This window comes from Doryrhamphus excisus, linkage group LG6, assembly GCF_037039965.1.
Source record: "Doryrhamphus excisus strain RoL-2023G ecotype Guam linkage group LG6, RoL_Dexc_Guam_v1.1, whole genome shotgun sequence".
Lineage (NCBI taxonomy): Eukaryota > Metazoa > Chordata > Actinopteri > Syngnathiformes > Syngnathidae > Doryrhamphus > Doryrhamphus excisus.
The window spans coordinates 196159-209210 of NC_136362.1; the positions used below are offsets into that span (position 1 = coordinate 196159).

Consider the following 13052-nt stretch of genomic DNA (forward strand, 5'->3'; position numbering starts at 1 on the left):
CCTTGAGACATGAGTAAATTAGCTTATATGCTAACATGCTAATGGTCATCATGTTAGCACCAAGCAAGAGAGTCCTTTTTCAGTCGGGTCTAAAAGTGGGGGCAATGTGAAGCTGTGTCTGTGCCACCTACTATGTTGCTGTGTCCCTGGTCCAGTGTGTTCCCATCTTGGGTTGGAATGTCCCCATGCTGGTAACGGTTGGGGAATACAGTACGTTGATGAGGATAAGCGGGATGGATTTCAGTGGTTAAAGTCTCCAGCTACCATGAAAACGGTCATGGGCCACGAGCGTGTTCTGAATTCCCCTTTGGCCAATCGACACCACATCAACTCTGCGGCAGTCCTCGTTAGTATAGTGGACAGTATCTCCGCCTGTCACGTGGAAGACCGGGGTTCGATTCCCCGACGGGGAGTTCCTCTTTTGTATGTCACAATGTCACGTTGGACCTTGAGTCGGGTTGCGGTTGCAACAACCAGTCCGGTTAAACAAACCCTTCTCATTAGAACAAAACCTCTCTTAATCTTCTTCTCAAGGTGTTCAGGTGTCTTGTACAATCTGACAGTCTTTTGCTGTCAAATCATTCCATGCGTGGATAATGGAGCTGACCAGGAAAATGCCAGCTGTGGGATTTCAACCAGAGCCTCCTGAGCGTAAGGAACCTTAATCTGGCGCCTTCGATCACTCATCCACCCAACCTAAAACGGTGCCCTGATCAGGAAAAAAACACTGTGACCTTGTGAGGTTCACTGACAACAGAGGACACTCAAAAGGAGCCGCACAAAGCAGGGTACTTGTACAGATGTCGGCAGCAGAGTGGCGCAGCGGTAGCGTGCTGGGCCCATAACCCAGAGGTCGATGGATCGAAACCATCCTCTGCTATGGCTGTGCTCTTTACGTGTCCTTTGAAGAGCTTGCAGATGTATTGTCTTTGTTACTTAGCTGACCTGGTCCAGTAAAGAGTTCACACTTCCTTTACTGCTGTTCTCGATGCATTTATTGCTCTTGAGTGCATTCACACGCCATTGCGGGACAACAGAATCGGTGACAAAGGGCAGCCTTAGCGGAGGCCAACGTTTACCGGAAACAGGCTCGACTTACTTACTTACGATGCGAACCAGACTCCTGGCCCGTTTGTACAAGGACCAGATAGCACGTAGTAGCGCGCCACCAATCCCCCCAAAGTACGCCACAAGGGACACGGTCGAATGCCTTTTCCAGATCCGCAAAGTACATGTAGACTGGTTGGGCAAACTCCCATGCACCCTCCAGCACCCTCGTGAGGGTGTCGAGCTGGTCCAGTGTTCCATGACCAGGACGAAAACCGCATTGGACCTCTTGTAACAGAGGTTCGACCAACGGTCGTACCCTTCTCTCCAGCACCCTGGAATAGACTTTCCCAGGGAGGCTGAGGAGTGTGATCCCCCTACAGTTGGAACACACCCTCCGGTCACCCTTCTTGAAAAGGGGGACCACCACCCCGGTCTGCCAATCCAAAGATACTGTTCCCGACTTCCACGCAATGTTGAAGAGACCTGCCAGCCAAGACAGTCCCTCAACATCCAGCAGTTCCAGCCGGGGGAGGACCGGGATATTGAGTCCGAATGGGCCATATTCCGTGCCTCCATTGCTGAGGCGGCTGACCAGAGCTGCTGCCGCAAGGCGGTCGGTGCCAGTCGTGGCGGCAGGCCCCGAACCCGATGGTGGACACCAGAGGTCAGGGCCGCCGTCAAGCTGAAGAAGGAGTCCTATCCAGTATTGATGGCTTGTGGGACTCCGGAAGCAGCTGACAGGTACTGCCAGGCCAAACGGTTCGCGGCTTCGGCGGTTGTCTAGGCAAAAACTCGGGTGTGGAAGGAATTCGTGAGGCCATGGAGCACGACTTTCGGTCGGCCTCGAAGGGGTTCTGGCAAACCGTCCGGCGCCTCCGAAAAGGGAAGCAGTGCCCAGTCCACACTGTTTACAGTGGAGACGGGGCCTGCTGACCTCGACTGGGGATTTGTTTTGGTGAAGTAGGTGCAGACACATCTATTAAAAAATGAAAATACAAAATATACAGAATGCAGTATAAATATATGTACGCAGTCTGTTTTTTGTTTGTTATTCCGGAAGTGCAGTCTGATTGTTTTTCCCAAGAGTCCAAAGTGAGCGTTAATTTAACGCATATAGAGTGTCAAAGTGGCAGGGTGAGGCAGAGGTGGGGTGTGAACAGTGTCAGGGGGGGTTCCGGACCTTGTTGATGAGGCTGACAGCAGACGGGAAGAAACTGTTCTAGTGGCGTGAGGTTTTGGTCCTGATGGACCGCAGCCTCCTCTCAAAGAGACTGTGTCCGGGGTAAAAAAACAAAAAAAACTAGCAAGACAGCCTCAAGGTCCAAAAGTGTTAAGGCAGTCCCATAGTGTCCCCACATCATGTCATGTGTCTATTTGCCTTGAGACATGAGTAAATTAGCTTAAATGCTAACATGCTAATGGTCATCATGTTAGCACCAAGCAAGAGAGTCCTTTTTCAGTCGGGTCTAAAAGTGGGGGCAATGTGAAGCTGTGTCTGTGCCACCTACTATGTTGCTGTGTCCCTGGTCCAGTGTGTTCCCATCTTGGGTTGGAATGTCCCCGTGCTGGTAACGGGTGGGGAATACAGTACGTTGATGAGGATAAGCGGGATGGATTTCAGTGGTTAAAGTCTCCAGCTACCATGAAAACGGTCATGGGCCACGAGCCTGTTCTGAATTCCCTTTGGCCAATCGACACCACATCAACTCTACAGCAGTCCTCGTTAGTATAGTGGACAGTATCTCTGCCTGTCACGTGGAAGACCGGGGTTCGATTCCCCGACGGGGAGTTCCTCTTTTGTATGTCACAATGTCACGTTGGACCTTGAGTCGGGTTGCGGTTGCAACAACCAGTCCGGTTAAACAAACCCTTCTCATTAGAACAAAACCTCTCTTAATCTTCTTCTCAAGGTGTTCAGGTGTCTTGTACAATCTGACAGTCTTTTGCTGTCAAATCATTCCATGCGTGGATAATGGAGCTGACCAGGAAAATGCCAGCTGTGGGATTTCAACCAGAGCCTCCTGAGCGTAAGGAACCTTAATCTGGCGCCTTCGATCACTCATCCACCCAACCTAAAACGGTGCCCTGATCAGGAAAAAAACACTGTGACCTTGTGAGGTTCACTGACAACAGAGGACACTCAAAAGGAGCCGCACAAAGCAGGGTACTTGTACAGATGTCGGAAGCAGAGTGGCGCAGCGGTAGCGTGCTGGGCCCATAACCCAGAGGTCGATGGATCGAAACCATCCTCTGCTATGGCTGTGCTCTTTACGTGTCCTTTGAAGAGCTTGCAGATGTATTGTCTTTGTTACTTAGCTGACCTGGTCCAGTAAAGAGTTCACGCTTCCTTTACTGCTGTTCTCGATGCATTTATTGCTCTTGAGTGCATTCACACGCCATTGCGGGACAACAGAATCGGTGACAAAGGGCAGCCTTAGCAGAGGCCAACGTTTACCGGAAACAGGCTCGACTTACTACTGACAATGCGAACCAGACTCCTGCCCCGTTTGTACAAGGACCAGATAGCATGTAGTAGCGCGCCACCAATCCCCCCAAAGTACGCCACAAGGGACACGGTCGAATGCCTTTTCCAGATCCGCAAAGTACATGTAGACTGGTTGGGCAAACTCCCATGCACCCTCCAGCACCCTCGTGAGGGTGTCGAGCTGGTCCAGTGTTCCATGACCAGGACGAAAACCGCATTGGACCTCTTGTAACAGAGGTTCGACCAACGGTCGTACCCTTCTCTCCAGCACCCTGGAATAGACTTTCCCAGGGAGGCTGAGGAGTGTGATCCCCCTACAGTTGGAACACACCCTCCGGTCACCCTTCTTGAAAAGGGGGACCACCACCCCGGTCTGCCAATCCAAAGATACTGTTCCCGACTTCCACGCAATGTTGAAGAGACCTGCCAGCCAAGACAGTCCCTCAACATCCAGCAGTTCCAGCCGGGGGAGGACCGGGATATTGAGTCCGAATGGGCCATATTCCGTGCCTCCATTGCTGAGGCGGCTGACCAGAGCTGCTGCCGCAAGGCGGTCGGTGCCAGTCGTGGCGGCAGGCCCCGAACCCGATGGTGGACACCAGAGGTCAGGGCCGCCGTCAAGCTGAAGAAGGAGTCCTATCCAGCATTGATGGCTTGTGGGACTCCGGAAGCAGCTGACAGGTACTGCCAGGCCAAACGGTTCGCGGCTTCGGCAGTTGTCTAGGCAAAAACTCGGGTGTGGAAGGAATTCGTGAGGCCATGGAGCACGACTTTCGGTCGGCCTCGAAGGGGTTCTGGCAAACCGTCCGGCGCCTCCGAAAAGGGAAGCAGTGCCCAGTCCACACTGTGTACAGTGGAGACGGGGCCTGCTGACCTCGACTGGGGATTTGTTTTGGTGAAGTAGGTGCAGACACATCTATTAAAAAATGAAAATACAAAATATACAGAATGCAGTATAAATATATGTACGCAGTCTGTTTTTTGTTTGTTATTCCGGAAGTGCAGTCTGATTGTTTTTCCCAAGAGTCCAAAGTGAGCGTTAATTTAACGCATATAGAGTGTCAAAGTGGCAGGGTGAGGCAGAGGTGGGGTGTGAACAGTGTCAGGGGGGGTTCCGGACCTTGTTGATGAGGCTGACAGCAGACGGGAAGAAACTGTTCTAGTGGCGTGAGGTTTTGGTCCTGATGGACCGCAGCCTCCTCTCAAAGAGACTGTGTCCGGGGTAAAAAAAACAAAAAAACTAGCAAGACAGCCTCAAGGTCCAAAAGTGTTAAGGCAGTCCCATAGTGTCCCCACATCATGCCATGTGGCTATTTGCCTTGAGACATGAGTAAATTAGCTTATATGCTAACATGCTAATGGTCATCATGTTAGCACCAAGCAAGAGAGTCCTTTTTCAGTCGGGTCTAAAAGTGGGGGCAATGTGAAGCTGTGTCTGTGCCACCTACTATGTTGCTGTGTCCCTGGTCCAGTGTGTTCCCATCTTGGGTTGGAATGTCCCCATGCTGGTAACGGTTGGGGAATACAGTACGTTGATGAGGATAAGCGGGATGGATTTCAGTGGTTAAAGTCTCCAGCTACCATGAAAACGGTCATGGGCCACGAGCCTGTTCTGAATTCCCCTTTGGCCAATCGACACCACATCAACTCTGCAGCAGTCCTCGTTACTATAGTGGACAGTATCTCTGCCTGTCACGTGGAAGACCGGGGTTCGATTCCCCGACGGGGAGTTCCTCTTTTGTATGTCACAATGTCACGTTGGACCTTGAGTCGGGTTGCGGTTGCAACAACCAGTCCGGTTAAACAAACCCTTCTCATTAGAACAAAACCTCTCTTAATCTTCTTCTCAAGGTGTTCAGGTGTCTTGTACAATCTGACTGTCTTTTGCTGTCAAATCATTCCATGCGTGGATAATGGAGCTGACCAGGAAAATGCCAGCTGTGGGATTTCAACCAGAGCCTCCTGAGCTTAAGGAACCTTAATCTGGCGCCTTCGATCACTCATCCACCCAACCTAAAACGGTGCCCTGATCAGGAAAAAAAACACTGTGACCTTGTGAGGTTCACTGACAACAGAGGACACTCAAAAGGAGCCGCACAAAGCAGGGTACTTGTACAGATGTCGGCAGCAGAGTGGCGCAGCGGTAGCGTGCTGGGCCCATAACCCAGAGGTAGATGGATCGAAACCATCCTCTGCTATGGCTGTGCTCTTTACTTGTCCTTTGAAGAGCTTGCAGATGTATTGTCTTTGTTACTTAGCTGACCTGGTCCAGTAAAGAGTTCACGCTTCCTTTACTGCTGTTCTCGATGCATTTATTGCTCTTGAGTGCATTCACACACCATTGCGGGACAACAGAATCGGTGACAAAGGGCAGCCTTAGCGGAGGCCAACGTTTACCGGAAACAGGCTCGACTTACTACTGACAAAGCGAACCAGACTCCTGCTCCGTTTGTACAAGGACCAGATAGCACGTAGTAGCGCGCCACCAATCCCCCCAAAGTACGCCACAAGGGACACGGTCGAATGCCTTTTCCAGATCCGCAAAGTACATGTAGACTGGTTGGGCAAAATCCCATGCACCCTCCAGCACCCTCGTGAGGGTGTCGAGCTGGTCCAGTGTTCCATGACCAGGACGAAAACCGCATTGGACCTCTTGTAACAGAGGTTCGACCAACGGTCGTACCCTTCTCTCCAGCACCCTGGAATAGACTTTCCCAGGGAGGCTGAGGAGTGTGATCCCCCTACAGTTGGAACACACCCTCCGGTCACCCTTCTTGAAAAGGGGGACCACCACCCCGGTCTGCCAATCCAAAGATACTGTTCCCGACTTCCACGCAATGTTGAAGAGACCTGCCAGCCAAGACAGTCCCTCAACATCCAGCAGTTCCAGCCGGGGGAGGACCGGGATATTGAGTCCGAATGGGCCATATTCCGTGCCTCCATTGCTAAGGCGTCAGACCGGAGCTGCTGCCGCAAGGCTGTCGGTGCCAGTCGTGGCGGCAGGCCCCGAACCCGATGGTGGACACCAGAGGTCAGCTGACAGGTACTGTCAGGCCAAACGGTTCGCGGCTTCGGCGGTTGTCTAGGCAAAAACTCGGGTGTGGAAGGAATTCGTGAGGCCATGGAGCACGACTTTCGGTCGGCCTCGAAGGGGTTCTGGCAAACCGTCCGGCGCCTCCGAAAAGGGAAGCAGTGCCCAGTCCACACTGCTTACAGTGGAGACGGGGCCTGCTGACCTCGACTGGGGATTTGTTTTGGTGAAGTAGGTGCAGACACATCTATTAAAAAATGAAAATACAAAATATACAGAATGCAGTATAAATATATGTACGCAGTCTGTTTTTTGTTTGTTATTCCGGAAGTGCAGTCGGATTGTTTTTCCCAAGAGTCCAAAGTGAGCGTTAATTTAACGCATATAGAGTGTCAAAGTGGCAGGGTGAGGCAGAGGTGGGGTGTGAACAGTGTCAGGGGGGGTTCCGGGCCTTGTTGATGAGGCTGACAGCAGACGGGAAGAAACTGTTCTTGTGGCGCGAGGTTTTGGTCCTGATGGACCGCAGCCTCCTCTCAAAGAGACTGTGTCCGGGGTAAAAAAAAACAAAAAAAAACTAGCAAGACAGCCTCAAGGTCCAAAAGTGTTAAGGCAGTCCCATAGTGTCCCCACATCATGCCATGTGTCTATTTGCCTTGAGACATGAGTAAATTAGCTTAAATGCTAACATGCTAATGGTCATCATGTTAGCACCAAGCAAGAGAGTCCTTTTTCAGTCGGGTCTAAAAGTGGGGGCAATGTGAAGCTGTGTCTGTGCCACCTACTATGTTGCTGTGTCCCTGGTCCAGTGTGTTCCCATCTTGGGTTGGAATGTCCCCGTGCTGGTAACGGGTGGGGAATACAGTACGTTGATGAGGATAAGCGGGATGGATTTCAGTGGTTAAAGTCTCCAGCTACCATGAAAACGGTCATGGGCCACGAGCCTGTTCTGAATTCCCCTTTGGCCAATCGACACCACATCAACTCTGCAGCAGTCCTCGTTAGTATAGTGGACAGTATCTCCGCCTGTCACGTGGAAGACCGGGGTTCGATTCCCCGACGGGGAGTTCCTCTTTTGTATGTCACAATGTCACGTTGGACCTTGAGTCGGGTTGTGGTTGCAACAACCAGGCCGGTTAAACAAACCCTTCTCATTAGAACAAAACCTCTCTTAATCTTCTTCTCAAGGTCTTCAGGTGTCTTGGACAATCTGACAGTCTTTTGCTGTCAAATCATTCCATGCGTGGATAATGGAGCTGACCAGGAAAATGCCAGCTGTGGGATTTCAACCAGAGCCTCCTGAGCGTAAGGAACCTTAATCTGGCGCCTTCGATCACTCATCCACCCAACCTAAAACGGTGCCCTGATCAGGAAAAAAATCACTGTGACCTTGTGAGGTTCACTGACAACAGAGGACACTCAAAAGGAGCCGCACAAAGCAGGGTACTTGTACAGATGTCGGAAGCAGAGTGGCGCAGCGGTAGCGTGCTGGGCCCATAACCCAGAGGTCGATGGATCGAAACCATCCTCTGCTATGGCTGTGCTCTTTACGTGTCCTTTGAAGATCTTGCAGATGTATTGTCTTTGTTACTTAGCTGACCTAGTCCAGTAAAGAGTTCACGCTTCCTTTACTGCTGTTCTCGATGCATTTATTGCTCTTGAGTGCATTCACACGCCATTGCGGGACAACAGAATCGGTGACAAAGGGCAGCCTTAGCGGAGGCCAACGTTTACCGGAAACAGGCTCGACTTACTACTGACAATGCGAACCAGACTCCTGCCCCGTTTGTACAAGGACCAGATAGCACGTAGTAGCGCGCCACCAATCCCCCCAAAGTACGCCACAAGGGACACGGTCGAATGCCTTTTCCAGATCCGCAAAGTACATGTAGACTGGTTGGGCAAACTCCCATGCACCCTCCAGCACCCTCGTGAGGGTGTCGAGCTGGTCCAGTGTTCCATGACTAGGACGAAAACCGCATTGGACCTCTTGTAACAGAGGTTCGACCAACGGTCGTACCCTTCTCTCCAGCACCCTGGAATAGACTTTCCCAGGGAGGCTGAGGAGTGTGATCCCCCTACAGTTGGAACACACCCTCCGGTCACCCTTCTTGAAAAGGGGGACCACCATCCCGGTCTGCCAATCCAAAGATACTGTTCCTGACTTCCACGCAATGTTGAAGAGACCTGCCAGCCAAGACAGTCCCTCAACATCCAGCAGTTCCAGCCGGGGGAGGACCGGGATATTGAGTCCGAATGGGCCATATTCCATGCCTCCATTGCTGAGGCGGCTGACCGGAGCTGCTGCCGCAAGGCGGTCGGTGCCAGTCGTGGCGGCAGGCCCCGAACCCGATGGTGGACACCAGAGGTCAGGGCCGCCGTCAAGCTGAAGAAGGAGTCCTATCCAGCATTGATGGCTTGTGGGACTCCGGAAGCAGCTGACAGGTACTGTCAGGCCAAACGGTTCGCGGCTTCGGCGGTTGTCTAGGCAAAAACTCGGGTGTGGAAGGAATTCGTGAGGCCATGGAGCACGACTTTCGGTCGGCCTCGAAGGGGTTCTGGCAAACCGTCCGGTGCCTCCGAAAAGGGAAGCAGTGCCCAGTCCACACTGTGTACAGTGGAGACGGGGCCTGCTGACCTCGACTGGGGATTTGTTTTGGTGAAGTAGGTGCAGACACATCTATTGAAAAATGAAAATACAAAATATACAGAATGCAGTATAAATATATGTACACAGTCTGTTTTTTGTTTGTTATTCCGGAAGTGCAGTCTGATTGTTTTTCCTAAGAGTCCAAAGTGAGCGTTAATTTAACGCATATAGAGTGTCAAAGTGGCAGGGTGAGGCAGAGGTGGGGTGTGAACAGTGTCAGGGGGGGTTCCGGGCCTTGTTGATGAGGCTGACAGCAGACGGGAAGAAACTGTTCTTGTGGCGTGAGGTTTTGGTCCTGATGGACCGCAGGCTCCTCTCAAAGAGACTGTGTCCGGGGTAAAAAAAAAACAAAAAAAACTAGCAAGACAGCCTCAAGGTCCAAAAGTGTTAAGGTAGTCCCATAGTGTCCCCACATCATGCCATGTGTCTATTTGCCTTGAGACATGAGTAAATTAGCTTAAATGCTAACATGCTAATGGTCATCATGTTAGCACCAAGCAAGAGAGTCCTTTTTCAGTCGGGTCTAAAAGTGGGGGCAATGTGAAGCTGTGTCTGTGCCACCTACTATGTTGCTGTGTCCCTGGTCCAGTGTGTTCCCATCTTGGGTTGGAATGTCCCCGTGCTGGTAACGGGTGGGGAATACAGTACGTTGATGAGGATAAGCGGGATGGATTTCAGTGGTTAAAGTCTCCAGCTACCATGAAAACGGTCATGGGCCACGAGCCTGTTCTGAATTCCCCTTTGGCCAATCGACACCACATCAACTCTGCAGCAGTCCTCGTTAGTATAGTGGACAGTATCTCCGCCTGTCACGTGAAAGACCGGGGTTCGATTCCCCGACGGGGAGTTCCTCTTTTGTATGTCACAATGTCACGTTGGACCTTGAGTCGGGTTGCGGTTGCAACAACCAGCCCGGTTAAACAAACCCTTCTCATTAGAACAAAACCTCTCTTAATCTTCTTCTCAAGGTGTTCAGGTGTCTTGTACAATCTGACAGTCTTTTGCTGTCAAATCATTCCATGCGTGGATAATGGAGCTGACCAGGAAAATGCCAGCTGTGGGATTTCAACCAGAGCCTCCTGAGCGTAAGGAACCTTAATCTGGCGCCTTCGATCACTCATCCACCCAACCTAAAACGGTGCCCTGATCGGGAAAAAAAACACTGTGACCTTGTGAGGTTCACTGACAACAGAGGACACTCAAAAGGAGCCGCACAAAGCAGGGTACTTGTACAGATGTCGGCAGCACAGTGGCGCAGCGGTAGCGTGCTGGGCCCATAACCCAGCGGTCGATGGATCGAAACCATCCTCTGCTATGGCTGTGCTCTTTACGTGTCCTTTGAAGAGCTTGCAGATGTATTGTCTTTGTTACTTAGCTGACCTGGTCCAGTAAAGAGTTCACGCTTCCTTTACTGCTGTTCTCGATGCATTTATTGCTCTTGAGTGCATTCACACGCCATTGCGGGACAACAGAATCGGTGACAAAGGGCAGCCTTAGCGGAGGCCAACGTTTACCGGAAACAGGCTCGACTTACTACTGACAATGCGAACCAGACTCCTGCCCCGTTTGTACAAGGACCAGATAGCACGTAGTAGCGCGCCACCAATCCCCCCAAAGTACACCACAAGGGACACGGTCGAATGCCTTTTCCAGATCCGCAAAGTACATGTAGACTGGTTGGGCAAACTCCCATGCACCCTCCAGCACCCTCGTGAGGGTGTCGAGCTGGTCCAGTGTTCCATGACTAGGACGAAAACCGCATTGGACCTCTTGTAACAGAGGTTCGACCAACGGTCGTACCCTTCTCTCCAGCACCCTGGAATAGACTTTCCCAGGGAGGCTGAGGAGTGTGATCCCCCTACAGTTGGAACACACCCTCCGGTCACCCTTCTTGAAAAGGGGGACCACCACCCCGGTCTGCCAATCCAAAGATACTGTTCCCGACTTCCACGCAATGTTGAAGAGACCTGCCAGCCAAGACAGTCCCTCAACATCCAGCAGTTCCAGCCGGGGGAGGACCGGGATATTGAGTCCGAATGGGCCATATTCCGTGCAGTAGGTGCAGACACATCTATTAAAAAATGAAAATACAAAATATACAGAATGCAGTATAAATATATGTACGCAGTCTGTTTTTTGTTTGGTATTCCGGAAGTGCAGTCTCATTGTTTTTCCTAAGAGTCCAAACTGAGCGTTAATTTAACGCATATAGAGTGTCAAAGTGGCAGGGTGAGGCAGAGGTGGGGTGTGAACAGTGTCAGGGGGGGTTCCGGGCCTTGTTGATGAGGCTGACAGCAGACAGGAAGAAACTGTTCTTGTAGCGTGAGGTTTTGGTCCTGATGGACCGCAGCCTCCTCTCAAAGAGACTGTGTCCGGGGTAAAAAAAAAAAACTAGCAAAACAGCCTCAAGGTTCAAAAGCGTTAAGGCAGTCCCATAGTGTCCCCACATCATGCCATGTGTCTATTTGCCTTGAGACATGAGTAAATTAGCTTAAATGCTAACATACTAATGGTCATCATGTCGGGTCTAAAAGTGGGGGCAATGTGAAGCTGTGTCTGTGCCACCTACTATGTTGCTGTGTCCCTGGTCCAGTGTGTTCCCATCTTGGGTTGGAATGTCCCCATGCTGGTAACGGTTGGGGAATACAGTACGTTGATGAGGATAAGCGGGATGGATTTCAGTGGTTAAAGTCTCCAGCTACCATGAAAACGGTCATGGGCCACGAGCCTGTTCTGAATTCCCCTTTGGCCAATCGACACCACATCAACTCTGCAGCAGTCCTCGTTAGTATAGTGGACAGTATCTCCGCCTGTCACGTGGAAGACCGGGGTTCGATTCCCCGACGGGGAGTTCCTCTTTTGTATGTCACAATGTCACGTTGGACCTTGAGTCGGGTTGCGGTTGCAACAACCAGCCCGGTTAAACAAACCCTTCTCATTAGAACAAAACCTCTCTTAATCTTCTTCTCAAGGTGTTCAGGTGTCTTGTACAATCTGACAGTCTTTTGCTGTCAAATCATTCCATGCGTGGATAATGGAGCTGACCAGGAAAATGCCAGCTGTGGGATTTCAACCAGAGCCTCCTGAGCGTAAGGAACCTTAATCTGGCGCCTTCGATCACTCATCCACCCAACCTAAAACGGTGCCCTGATCGGGAAAAAAAACACTGTGACCTTGTGAGGTTCACTGACAACAGAGGACACTCAAAAGGAGCCGCACAAAGCAGGGTACTTGTACAGATGTCGGCAGCACAGTGGCGCAGCGGTAGCGTGCTGGGCCCATAACCCAGCGGTCGATGGATCGAAACCATCCTCTGCTATGGCTGTGCTCTTTACGTGTCCTTTGAAGAGCTTGCAGATGTATTGTCTTTGTTACTTAGCTGACCTGGTCCAGTAAAGAGTTCACGCTTCCTTTACTGCTGTTCTCGATGCATTTATTGCTCTTGAGTGCATTCACACGCCATTGCGGGACAACAGAATCGGTGACAAAGGGCAGCCTTAGCGGAGGCCAACGTTTACCGGAAACAGGCTCGACTTACTACTGACAATGCGAACCAGACTCCTGCCCCGTTTGTACAAGGACCAGATAGCACGTAGTAGCGCGCCACCAATCCCCCCAAAGTACACCACAAGGGACACGGTCGAATGCCTTTTCCAGATCCGCAAAGTACATGTAGACTGGTTGGGCAAACTCCCATGCACCCTCCAGCACCCTCGTGAGGGTGTCGAGCTGGTCCAGTGTTCCATGACTAGGACGAAAACCGCATTGGACCTCTTGTAACAGAGGTTCGACCAACGGTCGTACCCTTCTCTCCAGCACCCTGGAATAGACTTTCCCAG

At 51.3% G+C, this 13052-nt stretch overlaps 3 non-coding genes across 3 annotated transcripts; all 3 read left to right on the plus strand.

Annotated features, from left to right (window-relative positions):
- Positions 1 to 341: 341 nt before the first annotated feature.
- Positions 342 to 413, plus strand: trnad-guc (transfer RNA aspartic acid (anticodon GUC)). The gene has a single exon. It is a non-coding gene; the product is annotated as a tRNA-Asp (tRNA).
- Positions 414 to 7558: 7145 nt separating this feature from the next.
- On the plus strand, positions 7559 to 7630 carry trnad-guc (transfer RNA aspartic acid (anticodon GUC)). The gene has a single exon. It is a non-coding gene; the product is annotated as a tRNA-Asp (tRNA).
- A 4362-nt stretch (positions 7631 to 11992) lies between these two features.
- On the plus strand, positions 11993 to 12064 carry trnad-guc (transfer RNA aspartic acid (anticodon GUC)). Its single transcript has one exon. It is a non-coding gene; the product is annotated as a tRNA-Asp (tRNA).
- The last annotated feature ends 988 nt before the right edge of the window (positions 12065 to 13052 follow it).